The sequence below is a fragment of the Anthonomus grandis genome, chromosome 1, assembly GCF_022605725.1.
Source record: "Anthonomus grandis grandis chromosome 1, icAntGran1.3, whole genome shotgun sequence".
Lineage (NCBI taxonomy): Eukaryota > Metazoa > Arthropoda > Insecta > Coleoptera > Curculionidae > Anthonomus > Anthonomus grandis.
In genome coordinates, this window is record NC_065546.1 from 32,530,226 (window position 1) to 32,545,884 (window position 15,659).

Sequence of the window (15,659 nt, forward strand, 5' to 3'; positions counted from 1 at the left end):
ATAATCTTTTCTGTTGTAAACTCGATTGGTGACGCACATTTTTTTTTAAATAAAATTGCGCGAAGATCTTTCCTTACGCCCGCCACTGGTGAAAGCAAAATAATATTTTTTTCGTAAAAAGATGAATCTTATTCCAAATTTTATTTAAATATCATCAGATCATCAGACTCTTATACTACATAGCTGTGATGTTTACATACACAGTAAATAATACATGTAAACATCACAGCTAGTATGATGATGATGATGAGTGAACTCACCGAAATGCATAACTCTTGACAAAAACATTGGCATTTTCATTTGTAGAGAAAAGTCTTTACGCTCTTCGCAACCCACTATATTAGAGCCATTCCACTTCAAGAATAGACTCCTACTTACAAAGCTAAAGTAGTTTTGAAAATATAGTCAAATTTATTTTTTTTAATTTAGGCTTTGACACCCTGTATCTTTGAATCGAAGCATTTTTTTAATATTGTGTATATTGCTAAGTAATACTATTTTAAGGTTTTCTGTCTGTCAAGTTTCCGCTTTCGAAACTGTACCACCCTGAACATATTTTGTTTTTCATTTTTATTTTTTCATTATGATTTTGTTTTGAGCTTTATGGTCTTAATCCTTTTTCTTTTAATCTTTTTAAAAGGTGTGTTATATCCGTTTATGTGGTACAAACGTTTTGGAAATAGGAATATGTTATCTGTATAGAAAGTGATCATTTTCATTAGCACTATTTACATCCATCATTTAATCTTGGATATAGGCCGAACTGTCAGCAATATTAGAATTTAATTTTAGTTGACCGTACATCCCAATAACTTAGCAAGAGACATTTTTATGACATACAGAGAAGACGGTGTAAGATAAAGACCGATTTATGTGAATATCAATGCGTAACATAGAAATAAGTTACATAGGATTTCTTATTTAATAAAACTATGAGAATATGAACGAAAAAAAATCAGATGTTGACGTAAGTCTATCTTTCTTTTACACATTATTTTAAAGAGTTAGTCCCAAATTACGGTCCTTATAATGTGGCCTAAAGATAACTGAATGTAGAGAGGTCGATTTTATATACATAATTTTAAATCAAATACGTATATAATAAGAGTATTTGTCAATAAATAATGTATCCTAAACATATTGCGCCACATATCCCTAATAAGACGATAAAATCGATAATCTACGTGCTCAAACATTCCAATTTAAATATATTATGATATACGACTGGTCTTGTGTAAATACTTTTTTTGTTGGTATATTATATTATGCGAGTACTTAAATTTAATGTGTTTATGTACATATATATAAAAAAAAACATGTTTTTATCCGGCAGGGTAAACATAGATATATACATAGTTTTAGATTTAGGAATGTATGATTGTGGCCACCCTATTTAAAAAAATCATCTTTTAGCATATCGAATTGGTGAAAGTATTGTGCATATCGAATTATTGTGCCATTACAATGTAAATTAATTAACGTGTTTTAAAGCGGAATTAAATTGTATAAACGTAATGCGGATGGCACCATAAAAGAAGAAATCTGTCCCTACAGTGATGTAAAAGTGTTTAGACGGTTTTGGTTATTCATTATAGGAAAAACCAGAAATAAAAATTGAAAAAAATAATATCATCAACGGGAATCGAACCTAGATTTACCAGTACACAAACACAGCGCATTTGGTATTAGTATATTCCTATTAAAAATTCCTATATTGGAATATAGGAATAGGCGAAGATACGTTGTGAAATATATCTTAGCTCGGGTCTTTATGTAGACCATAATGAATTTTCTACTTTGAGATAAAGGTGTAAATCTCTAAAAAGAGAAAGTTATCAAAACTATAACTTTAAGTAAGTCTTTCCTTAGGGATAATGTGAAAAAATTTTGGAAGTTTGTTTACTGCAAGAAGGAGAAAAGTCACATACCATCAGTAATGCTCTCTTCTCTAAGAAGAGATTTTAAATTTGTTTGCCGTTTATCTTTCTAAAATGTCTTAATTTCTTCTAGTTAGAAGGACAATATTTTGCAAAACTCGTTGCCTCCAGGAAACATTAGCCTTTCACAGTTGATTATATCTATCTTTTTAGTTTATGGAAGGTTATCTGCTCTAGATGTAAACACTTGGTTCTGACGGCCTTCCTTGATTTCTTAATAAGCACTATTTTATACGCGATTTTTCCTTTCCTCGCATTACTTGTAACTTCTAAAAACCTGAACTTTTCCAATGTATTGGAAATCAAGCTTTATTACGACTATTTTGAAAACCGGGGATAAATTTCAAGTCAACATATACGAACCTTAAGATCCTAAGATGTTTGAAAGCCTAGTGTGACTATCTACGACAAGTTTGAAGGGCTACTTCATCAATCAGCAGTTTTATAAATATATTATACACATATTTACTGATTTTCTCCTAGAATCATTGGAAGAATTGTCATTGTCATTTGGCTTTACACCAACAAATACAAACAATAACAGAAAAAATAACGGCAAAGACCATATTTTGAAAGTCTAAACAATGGATATACTACAGAGGTCATTACTAACTCTCTTTCTGATCACGATAATTTTATTAGTACATATATAACATTAGATTCTACACTTGAGAAAGCAGATATAATTAAGTGAAGAAGACGTAGGACTATTTGACCTTTTTTCATTTGCTGAGAGATCAAGCTACACGTTTCTGTATGATAATTCTTTGAATGTTGATGTACAATGCCAATATTTTATAAATTTATTTAAAAACGGAATGGATATCTCTTTTTCTTTTAAAATAAATATTAATAGATATCCCAAGTCAAGTATTAAATGGTTTAAACTATAGCTAATTTGAATGAGGGAAAAGCTTAACTTTGTGTAACATAAGTTCTTCTTCATTTTATTTTTCTACTATTTCAGAAATTGAAGTTCGTGATAGGATTAAAAAATTCATGAATAATATATAATTTTGTTGTACTTATAGTAAATTATATTATAGAATATAGTTATACTTAACTATACTTAAAAGAATTAAAGATTTACTTATAAGACCTCCAACAAAATTATTTAATAACTGCATTTTGGAAAAGACTTTCCCACCATCGTTAAAAAAGAATGGGGATTTTAACAAGGTTATAAATTTCAGACTAATTTATGTAGTGCCCCTGATTGGAAAAATATTTGAAAAAATTCTCAACTTTCAACACGACATATTTTTTAACATGACTGCGCAGATTTCAATCAGACTTAGGCCTTTTAACTTTGGTTTCACCAAAATTCAAAAACTCAATTTATAATCTTAAAGGATCTGCTTTATGATTAGCTTCTCAAATAAAAGATCTCGATAGCTATTTATCCTTTACTTTTCACCTAGACTTAATTATCTCTAAGTCTTGTCTCTTAATCTTAATAAATGTTGCAGTATATCGTGGGCTTAGAACTACAACTAGATATCTCAAAAAGTGACATTATTGGGAATGTGCATTTTTAATAATGCAATATTTTTTGGAAATTTTTTTATTTAATTTTCGTTTTTTTTTTGTATTATTGGTTAACATATTATTTGGTTGTGGAAAATGGAATGCTTTATGGAAACCAAACGTGTTTCTCTCAAAATTTCTTTTTGGTTCATGAATAAACAAGTTATCCACTTGTGTTTTTGATATTCCAATTACCGATTTAATTAGTTATCTAGTTGTGAATAAAACAATTTTATAAAAATATTTAAAGTCATTTATTAATAAATTGACAAAATACATCCCAAATATTAAAATCAACAACAAAAATAAACAACTTAAGCTAATCACTTTCAGATCCAGACTCCTGGCAATTATTTTTTTTATTTTTTAGGTCTCCTTTGTGTGGCAAATTTTCATAAAATGGTTTATATTCTATCCCAATTGCTGGAGGAGCCTGTTTGAATAGAGAATTCAAGTCGTCATACTTTTCTTTTGATATTGGTGAGATCGACGCATATAAAGGCTTGCGTTCTACTAATAACAAATCACCCTTGGTTCTTGTTCGTTTTGTACAATCAAGACTTCTAAACTCTTCTCCTTCGAAGGACTCTTTAAACTTTATTATGAATGAATTTTCTTTAGAAAAGTGGAGCCAACAGATTTTTTGCCAGCTAACTGGTTCACCCTTTAAGTCTTCTTTGCGGATTGTCATGTTACTATCCACGTAAGATTTCCAATCTATGAATTCATGATGCGACATTTCGTGGACAACGTAGGGTCTGTCGCCTTTTCTTCTTGCACTGCGAGCAATTGTCTTCCAGTCCGCTGGCCAATTCACTTTCCCCACTCGTTGCTGCCCTGTTGTTATTGCTGAATGCATGGAGTCACACTCCATTTCACTATGACCAACAACCATAAACTTTAAATCTATTGTATGCAAATTAGGTAATTCTTGTACTGCAGTCAAACACATTCCTGCTGTAAATTTATTTAGATTTTGACCGCCACAACGGTCGCTAAAGCATGAAATATGTTTAATTTCGGCAGGAAGAGACTGAAAATACCTGTATAAACATGTTGCAATTTCACAACTTCCTCTTTTGCCATAAATTTCAGACCAAACAAAACAATCACCTTTATGTGAAGCCACGTTGTAAATCGTAAAATTGAAAGACTTGAAACGCTGTTTATAAAATAGCGCATTATTTGTTGGATCAGTTGGTGCTAACAAAACTTGCTGAAGATCAAAATTACAGCTTACAAATTGTTGACCTGCGACTGCATCCTGCGCTCGATCCTTATCATTCCTTTTCTCCTGTCGTGCTTGATTTTTGGCTAAAAGGTGACTTTGGTACTTTTCTTCTAATTGATCCTTATTTACACAGGTTTTGTAAGTCATACAAGTACGACATTGATCTTTTTTTGGATGGTGAAACCCTAAATTATATTCTTCATTAAAAATTTTCCGATATGTAGGTGGCTTAGCCAGTTCCAAATTCTGTTCCAATCTTTCCTTGGTATGCATTTCGTACATTAAATTTATATTAAGAGAGGGATCCAGATATTTCCTTTTTGAATCTGAACGACAATAGTGTGATTCTACAACCGGAAAACTTTCAATGTGACGTCTGACACTATTTAAAATATTTTCTGCAGTTTGTCTTTTTATGTGCTTACCTCTTCTGTCAGGCTCACTAGTATTTTCTTGAGTCCTTTTTGTCATTGCTATATCAATAACACCTTTTCGTATTCCAAGTGTATTAAGAAATATAGTCTTACAAACTTTGATTTTAGCGTTACTTTCGTTTTGCAAGTAAAAGTGAACCGTATAATTTCGTCTTGATCCTTCTCTTAATACAGTTTTCTTTTCCAATTTATCTGTGTTGCTATGAATGAAATCTCGCTTTCTTCCATAAGTCTCCAAATTATAATACCTTCTAAAGATATTAAGTCTTTCTTCATTAGAAAATTTTAAATAAAATTTGTTTCGGCAAGTTATCGGACACTTACAGTAACTCTTCTTGATTTATTCTTCCATCAGGCTGTGTTGTTTGTTCCGCTAATGACACTGAATTGCTAATTATTATTTCTTTGCTATCCTTTCCCTTTTTGTTATTAACGGAGTGTCATCATTTGAGTCGTCATCTGAGTCATCACTTTCTGAAGAGGGGGAATACTCTGAAACCTCGGGAGAAAAAGGCTCAGCATCTGATGCAATATCAGCTATCTGATCTAAATGATCTATCTATCTGATCTATCTGATGCTAAATCAGCGTACGGACCATAGAGTAATTAAAAGTATAATATTCATTTATTATTCATTTCTCTATGGTACTGACTTACTCCTGATGTGTGGAAGGCATTGCATTCATATCTGAAATAAAATAAAATCGTATAAATCTAAAATAGTATAATATACTATATACATCTTATCTAGAAGCCATAGTAAGTTTAAATTTTTGCCAATATATTTTTTTTGCTTTTCTGTTTACCAAAGACTGAAACAATAAGTGGATACGTCAAAATGCCGTGTTTATTTTGCTGCTATAACTGGGTAACTAAAGATACCTAGTTTTAGTATAAAATATAACGAGTATTGAAGAAATACCTATTTTCCACAATTGCATCTGCGCAGAAACGGACAATTTTAGAAATTATCTAGTTATTGCATTAAATAAAGCAGACATAGTAGATCAGTTGCCAGTGGATAACTCGTTTCTTTTAAAAATGGAGTTACCTAGTTGTAGTACTAAGCCCACGATATCAAACCAGTAATTCCAAAGAATTCTTAACATTCCCTCTATACAGTGGTGCTCTTAGTAAAGCCACACTTACTGTTCTGCTATATGGTCTCTATCTTATAAAATGTATATTCAGGCGATCGATACAGTTCAGCATAAGTTCTCAAGATATATAACAGCACGAAGATGATAATATAAATTACTCAGATCTGGAAAAATTCACTTCAAATATCAACTCTCCCAATCCGTCGTATCGACAGAGATCATACTGTTCTATAACTTATTGTATTCTCATGTCCCTAAACTCACAAGTAATATAGGACTTCATGCTTCATGTTCCCTCTTGGCAAAGTAGATGAAATCATTCATTCCAAATAAACTCGCATCGTCCTAACTATGGCTAGAAAGCATTTTTGATAATATTAGCTAGATTAACAAATCACTTTTCTCAACTTAATTATATTGGTTTCAGTATTATAAAACATTAAAAAATCGAATTGTTTAAATAAATTGAATTGCTATGAACACTGGTATTATACGTGGTTGTCTAACTAACCATCGATGGTACAATGAACTGTCATACTTATCAATGTGCGCCACCATATTTTTTGTAACATGGTTGCCAGATTTTTTTTCTTAATACAGAGGGATTTTTCTTCTGAAGATTTTTTATTGCCAAAATAATTTTATCTAAATTATTCGAGGTGATTCTATTAATAATTTAACGTAGAAATTTAATAATCTGAGGCTTTTAAATTTATTTTTGAATAACTTTCTCCGGCTGATTTGGCAATTCTGGAAAAAATGTTATTACAATAAAATGTATTATGATTAATAAAAATCAAACCTGGATGCACCAATAGCAAAGGCATGTGGTGTTGCGACAAGGCATATTGGTACAATGAACTGTCATTGATCACCGCCTGGACAATTTATTCGTTTATTGGTGATCATGCCAGGATTGCTAGATTGGAATATTTTTTGTCCAAAGTGTTGATTTTATTTCATCTGTTGCCTTCGACTAAAAAATTAATATTTTACACAAAAATATCAAAAAAGGTTTAATAATTAATGGAATGTGTACAACAGTGGTGCCATACGTGATTATCTAAGTGACCATCGATAATTTAACGAACCCTCATACTTGTCCATGTGCGTTACCATATTCTTTTTAACATTTTTCCAGGATTACCAGATTTCTTCAGAAAAATTAGAGATTTTTATATTAGGAGATTTCTATTGGAAAAAATAATTTTCTCAGAGAGGAAATCTTTTTTTAATTTAATTTACGATAAATTACGCCAGCTGCTTTGGCAGTCCTGTAGTTTTTTAATCTCCACTTTAACAGGGTAGCAATTGCACCGCAGAAGCAACGGAAAGGCAATAGTTTTTCCCTACGTGGCTTATTGGTACAATCAACTGTCATACTGGTCATTGGATCAGTGGATTGTTGATCTCATTGGTATTAACCCGGTTGTTCATGCGGGAGATTTCGTTCCAAAATTTTGTTTCCTTTTTTTTTAATTTAATAGGGAATTTCTTCTTTAAACATCTATTTCTGTCACTACCTGTAAGTATTACGTTTATGTAATATGAGCAAAACGCTTCTAAAATAAAATTACTCGTGAGTTTTAACTGATTTTTATCATTATCAAGGGCATACTCATCATCTATTATACTGTCATATACTATTATGGTGTAGGTATTTTACGACTCGGATCACTTGTATAAATATTAAGTATTTCAAACAATTTACTGTTGTAATAAATTGGGACGTTGGTGCTTAGCATTGTAATTTGTTAAGTCTCTTGAACAGAAAGAGACAGTAACTTATTAACTACTACTGTGTTAAACTAAGATAGATATATCGTTTTTAGTCACTATGTAATGTGATATATAAGTTGTTTTTTTTTAATGTTATGTTGGATCCTATATAGATTTTTTATCAGGCAAAGTTGTGTGTGTGCGGCTCAATAAAATTTTAGTATTTTTTTTTTTACAAAATTTGCCCTTTTTTTATATATTTAGAGCAGTTGGCATCTTTTGTAAAAAAAGCATCGGAGACATGATAAAATAAAATGATATTTAATATTATCGTGGTTTTAGGCCAGTGTATTGTATTTTTATAATGTGCCTTAATTTTTGTGTATATATGACATGGTGTTAAATAAAATTAAGTTGCTAATGCTATTGTTTTATTTTGTGCCTTAAAACCCTTGATGCCGGAAAAAGCGATTTTACAGATCCCAAATCGTACCGACCTATCAGCCTTACCAGCTTTATGCTGAAAGCGATGGAGAGGCTAATTGATCAGTACCTTAAAGAAAGCATCCTGGTCAAAAAACCACTGCATGTGCACCAATACGCCTACCAGGCGGGCAGGCAAATCCACGGACCTGGCCCTACACCACCTCGTGAGGAAGGTGGAGGGTGCTCTGGGTAGTCGGTGCTTGGCCTGTCTGGGTGCGTTTCTAGACATTGAAGGGGCGTTCGACAACACCCCTTTCGCATTAATCTGCCAAGCACTTGAGAGCCGCGGCTCAGAACCCTGTTTGGTTAGCTGGATAGAGGCCATGCTCTCGAAACGTCATGTATCTGCCCAGCTCAACAACGAGATTGTCGAAACGTTGGCGGCTAGGGGCTGCCCGCAGGGAGGAGTATTGTCCCCTACCTTGTGGTGCCTTGTGGTCGACAGCCTGATAAATCTTTTAAACAATGCTGGCCTACGCTGATGATCTGGTAATCCTTTGCCCGGGGAAAGACGCCGTCTCAATACGGGACACAATGGTGAGAGTCCTGCGTATGGTGGACATATGGTACCTCGCGGGGGTCTCAAGATTAACCTCAAAAAAGCAGAGCTCCTACTATTCACGAGGAGACGTAACTTTGGCACGCCCCCTGTTATATCTCTAGGTGGCGTGCTGCTGCATTACTCCAGGACAGTTCGATTTCTGGGAATCAACTTAGATCCCAAACTCTCCTGGTACGATCATGCAGACACCAGAATGAAGAAAGCAACCTGCGCGCTATGGGCCTGCAGGCGGGCTTTCGGCAATGCCTGGGGTCTGTCTCCTTCACTGGATCTACTCGCGCATTGTGAGACCTCTTCTCACATTCGGGGCTATCGTTTGATGGTCATGTACAGAGAAAGCGAAAGTTTGTGCTCAACTGGACAGAGTCCAAGGTCTTGCATGTCTCAGCATAACGCTGTAACCGCTGACGCTGTATCCTCCAACGAGTTAGTCAGTGTCAACTCACCTTGTAAAATTTCTATGGGTAACCATGTCTTCATGCAAACGTTAAAATTCGAATTAGAAGGCATTAATGGTAGTCGTTCGGTGCGGGCTTTGATTGACACCGGATCACAAAGGTCATATATTTTGTAATCAACTGCGAGGTTTTTAGGTCTTGTTTCGAAACGCAGGAAGAGAATTTTACACGGACTCTTTGGGGGTTCCTTATCTGAACAATGGCATGAAAGTTATGATATAAAATTAAAAGAGGGAGATTTTAGTTTGACTATGGAAGTGCTCGATCAGCTTGTCATTTGCTCAAGTGTTCCACCGGTGTTTTATGGTGATTGGATAATAGAACTCAGTTTGCTAGGGGTTGAACTATCGGACCAGGCTAGGCATACGGGTGAAAGTTCACAAATCGATATTTTAATAGGTTCTGATATAGCTGGCGTTTTGTACACTGGGAGGAGGCATGTATTGTCGAGTGGTCTGGTGGCGGTAGAAACTTTTCTAGGTTGGACACTGATAAGAAAAGTACCTGTTTCAAGGGTGGCCAGCAGTACTATGGTGGACATTTCTCTTTTTGCCAGGGATGCGAGTTTGCCTCAACTTTGGGATTTAGATGTTTTAGGAATTAGAGATCCGGTAGAGAAAAAGTCGCAGGAAGAGATCATTTCTGGAAAGGGTAAAAATAAATAGTGAGGGTAGATATGAGGTTTGTCTACCGTGGTTGGAAGGTCATCCTCCTCTGCCTTGTATGTATAATGTTGCTAAGTCCAGGTTACAAGGTACGATTAGTAAGTTACAGAAAAGTGAGTTGATTTCAGAATATAATAGTGTTTTCAAGGAGTGGCTGGATGGGGATATCATTGAGGAGCCACCCGCCATGCATAGTGTGATTGGTCATTGGATATGCGTCATCGTCCAGTAGTAAAAGAGGGCAGCACCACTCGTATTAGACCAGTTTTTGATGCATCGGCCAGGTCAAAGGATCATCCCTCTCTTAACCAGTGTCTTAATAAGGGTCCAAATGTTATTGAATTAATTCCTAATATTTTGTTGAGGTTCAGAATGAGCAAGATTGGTGTCGTATCTGACATTAAGAAGGCGTTTCTTCAAATTTCTGTGAACAAGACCGATAGGGGTTTTTTGCGCTTTTTATGGGTAGATTTGCAAATAAAGGACAGGATCTTTCGACACAAGAGGGTAGTGTTTGGGGTGAATAGTAGTCCATTTTTGTTAGGCGCAACAATAGAGTACCATCTTTTGCTATGTTTGGACGGGTGCGAAAGCGGCAGTACATTTTTTAGCAAGGAGACTATTCTGCAGCTATTAAAAAGCTTCTACATTGACAATTGCGTCACAAGTGTATCCAATAGTGAAATGCTGCAGAATTTCATGAGAGAGTCCATCATGGTCATGAATGAGGCAAAGTTTGACCTCAGAAGGTGGGAGTTTTCAGGGCAAGCGGATAATGCTTCTGGGGGCCCATCTGAGACCGCTGTGCTTGGGATGATGTGGGACAAATCCAAAGATATGTTGAGGGTGAGTGAAACATGTCTTTTAGGAGTAAATGACCTTGCATGCCAGCCGATCAGTAAAAGGTTAATGCTTTCGTTTACACAGAGGGTTTTCGACCCTATAGGTTTCACGGCACCTTCAACCTTGTTGCCCAAGTTACTGCTTCAGAAGACATGGAAATCTAAATTGGCGTGGGATGATCCAGTAGATCCGGTAACAGAAAGTGCCTTCCGTCAATGTCTTGGTGAGTTGCGTTACTTAACCCAGATTAAAATCCAGATGTGGGCTTATGCTGATAATTCAGGGGATCAAAAAAGTATCCATATTTTTTGTGATGCGAGTAAAGACTCATATGCGACGGTAATTTTTTTGAGGGGCATTTTTCAGGGTAATGTAATCAACGGTGCTGAGTTGGATACGTCGTAAAGAGAATTGGGGGACATTTGTAGGAAACCGCGTGGCAGAAATCAATAAATATACGTCCACAGATAATTGGCATTTTGTTCCAGGGGTTTTGAACCCTGCAGATCTCCCTTCTTGTGGCTGTTCGCCAAGACAGCTGCTAGAGTCTAGATGGTGGGAGGGGCCGAGTTGGCTTGCCGAGGATCCTGAGTCGTGGCCTCAAGTAAATGATCTTGTTTGTGAGGAGAAGGAAATTAACAAGGAAAAGAGGAAGGGGACCATGAACACTCTTATTAATTCAGACATGACATTCGATTGGCATCTATTATATTTTTCAAAGTTTGTTAAAACTCTTCGTATGGTTGGTTGGGTGTTCAGGTTTTTGCACAATACAAGGCATCCAACTTCAAAGTTTCAAGGAGAGCTCTCTAGAGAAGAATTGGCAAAAGCGGAAACTCATGTACTGAAGCTTATCCAACAAGACTGTTTTAAGGGTGAAAAAGATCCTCGATTAAGTAATTTAAACCCTTTTAAAGACGAACGTGGACTCATTCGCTTACGCTCTAGAATTAGTAATCGGACAAATAATGAGCATTTTCGCTTCCCGGTTGTTCTACCGGCAAAGCATATGTTGGTGAAACGTCTGATCTTTGATGAACATGTTAAGGCCTTGCATGTAGGCACTCAAGGTTTGATTTCTATATTACGCGAAAATTATTGGATTCTTGGGGGGCGCCGGGTTATTAAATCAGTTATTTCGAAGTGCGTAATTTGTAAAAAACAACATGGTAAGGCGTTAACGGCATGTTTACCTCCTCTTCCATTAGATCGGGTCCGGGATGCCCCAGCTTTTGAAATAACCGGAGTTGATTTTGCTGGGCCACTTTTTCTGAAAGATCGGGAAAAGCATGGGTGTGCTTATTCACATGTGCCTTTTACCGGGCGGTGCATTTAGAATTGTGCACGGGGCTGTCTACGTCAAGTTTTGTACAAGCACTCAGACGTTTCTTAGCGCGTCGTGGACGTCCAAAGACTATATATAGTGACAATGGCACGAATTTCGTCGGTACTGAAAATGTATTCAATAAACTGAACTGGCAAAAAATACTCGCGGATTCTGGTGTCAATCGAATTTCGTGGCGATTTAATCCTCCGTCTGCAAGTTGGTGGGGCGGTTTCTGGGAAAGGATGGTTAGAATTTTAAAGCAAATTCTCCGCAAAGTCCTGGGTCGAGCTTGTGTGACCTATGAGGATCTTCTTACGGTCCTGTGCGATAGTGAGTCGGTCATAAACTTGCGACCAATTACTTATGTTTCTAACGACAGTGAAGAACTTATTCCTTTGACCCCTGTGATGTTCTTGAGGGAACAAGTTTGTGGTGGAGTTCCAGATTGCGGTATGATTTAAGGCAGAGGTTCAGGATCGAGTATTTGGGACAGTTGAGATCTTGGAGTAGTAGCAAACCTGGTAGGCAAATTTCAGTAGGGGAACTGGTGGTCATAGGAAACAATAACGAAAAGCGTCTTCAGTGGCCATTGGGGCGTGTTGTGGAAGTGATTCCTGGCAAGGATGGTCAGATTCGTTTAGTGAGATTGGAAACTAGTAAGGGATTCTTGTTAAGAACGGTTCAGCGGTTGAATCCCTTAGAATGTGACGTGGATAGACTTTGTGGCGATGATAATGACTTTTGTTTGCCTCATCCTGGTAAAAAGCGGGACTTTGGTGATGATCGGGATAAGGGTTGTCTTAATTCCCATGTAACAGACGAAAGTGAATATGAATGTTCGGGAGTGAAAAGCAGAGTACCCGTCGTTAAATCATGTGTAACACGTAGTGGGCGTAAGACTAAAGTTCCGAAAAGGTATTTGTAACGGAAAAACTTTGGTTTTATGTATTTAGGTTTAGTTAGATTTAGAGTTTTTTAATACTTTGTATTGTTCTTTCTAGTTTTTTAGTACTTTGTATTGTTTTGTGAGTCACTATTTGACATTGACGTGACTCAGGTGGGAGGATGTCAAAGCCACCGCAATATCTTTTGTTTGTGTTATTGTAATGTGGGTCCTCGCTAGATGCTTCTCATAAGGTTTCTCAGTATTTGTATTTCCGAGGAATGGTCAAAACAAGGCGTGGGCGTGCGATGGGGGGAGGGCTGTTATTAGGCATAATAGTGTATAGGATCGGTTTTAAAAAGCAGTTCAAGTCGAGTTTTAAGTTGGAGAACGGTATTTTTATTAGGCCGTCGTCCCACCAAAGATACACGACAGCGACGCCACATCTCCGCGATGTCGCCAGCGTGTATCTTTCGTGTCGAACCCATGTTTTAAAATCATTTTGTCCCCACCAACGCTGCGTCGAAGACACATCCAAATGCGTGTCGCCTTCGTGTTGCCGGGAGACTGGACGTGTCAGTTGCGAAGCAACATTTAAGCTGTGTGTTGGCGTTTTTTTTTCATTTATCGAAGTTTTGTTTTTTTGTTTATCATGGCACAAAATGCTGAACTGGATTTTAATGGATGTCTGTGTAGCTCCTTAACAGCAACAAAAATTTTTTTTTCTCAATAAAAGGATGCACCCACCATTTTCTTTTTTTTGCCTTTTTATATTTTTTTTCTATTCCGCAAATACCAATACATTGCAACCACATCCTCGTCTTTACTCGATGACATTTTGAACTAAACTGAACAACTAAACGTAGGAAACAATAAAACGCGTATCTTTGGTGGGGCAACTGCATGTCGTCTGAATGTGTCCAGGCGAAATCGTATCGCCTTCGCGTCGCCGTCGCGTATCTTTAGTGGGACGACGGCCTTACTTTTATGGTCGGTTTGCCGCAGGCGTTCGTTTTGTTTTTTATGTAATCAGATTCTAAGTAATAAGTATAGTTTATTTCTATGTAACCGTACCTAGTGTAATCTTTCGTGATAATTGAATAATCTGCTACCATTTTTAGAATAAAGGGTTAAATTCAGTTTTTTGGCCTTTTATTTAACGAACCATTGTTAGTAGGTTTTAACGGGTAGTTTTCTCCAAAGGCAACATAACAAAACCGTTGACCATGTAGTCGGGGAGTGCCCAGCACTCACGCGCGCCAGGTTCAAATACTTGGGTAACACTTTCAGGGTACCGAGTGACTTTAAGGCCGTCAGACCAGAGAGCCTTATCGGTTTCTCTAAAGCCGTTGGGCTCTGGTAACCCCCGGTGGGGCATGACGGGTCCATCAGGAGACCTATATGCACAACTGCCTTGGCAGCCCACTGTTTCGACAATTCACAACCCTCGATGCACAAAAATTCTCAACTGATTTATTTCACATGCACATACTAAACACGATCACTTAAGATTATTAGAAATATTTATTTACACTTTATTTATTTATTGTTATTTATTTCGATTTAAAAGTCTCTCCAATATTCCGACTTCATCTGGCCTTCTGGCAGTGAGGGTTTCTTATATACTACTTAGACCATGATTCTGAAAGTGTCACTAACCTTCGAAATGTGTCCAGAGATGTTGTGCGATGGCCATCCGCTATGATTTCGGACTTACGAAGAACAACTGAGATATTCTCGACGTTGCTAATATCATTACATTGCCCCCTCCCTAAGACATTTTTATCCCGAATGATCCCAAAGATTGTGGATGTCTCTTGCAAGAGGATCTTTCGCCGAGATAATTATTTTTCACGCTTTTGAAACAGCAGACCAGAATTTGGACACTTAAACTTGAAGACCGGTACTAACATACGGCGAATTATCCTCTAGTCCAAGTTATCGAGTCCGCATGCGAATTTGGGAATTAGGCTTCTCAGATCCTCGGTAAGCAGCTTGCCTTTAGAGAACACAAAACGCCCTTTTAGGTTGGCTTCTGATGTGACGCCTCTTTGGTAAGCAGATAAATAATCTTATTATCAGTCTTTTCATCTTGTCTGTTTGCACGCTCTAGGATTAGACATAGAAGCTCTTGAATTTTTTCGAACTTTTTTCGAAAAACCTCACATTTGTAAATCCTAAAGCCACACAATGTGTCAGAAGACACTCAGCTGGAGCTCAGCACGATTTTGCTGAGTCTCTGAAGTGTGACAGTTCACGCCGATCCGACTCTTTCGGCCATTATAATCACGGGCCATTCATTCATCGAAAATCAAGACCGACTCTAGTTGGATTTGGCACAGCTCATCGTATTTATAGTTTGATAAGGAGTTGGTCGGTTAAAGTAAATGACTCGAACTTTAGTCTGTGGACGCTTTCGTATTCTGTAAAGAACATTATTCATGACTTCGAGAGCTTTGTATGGATGTTGGAAGTTTCGGTGAAATC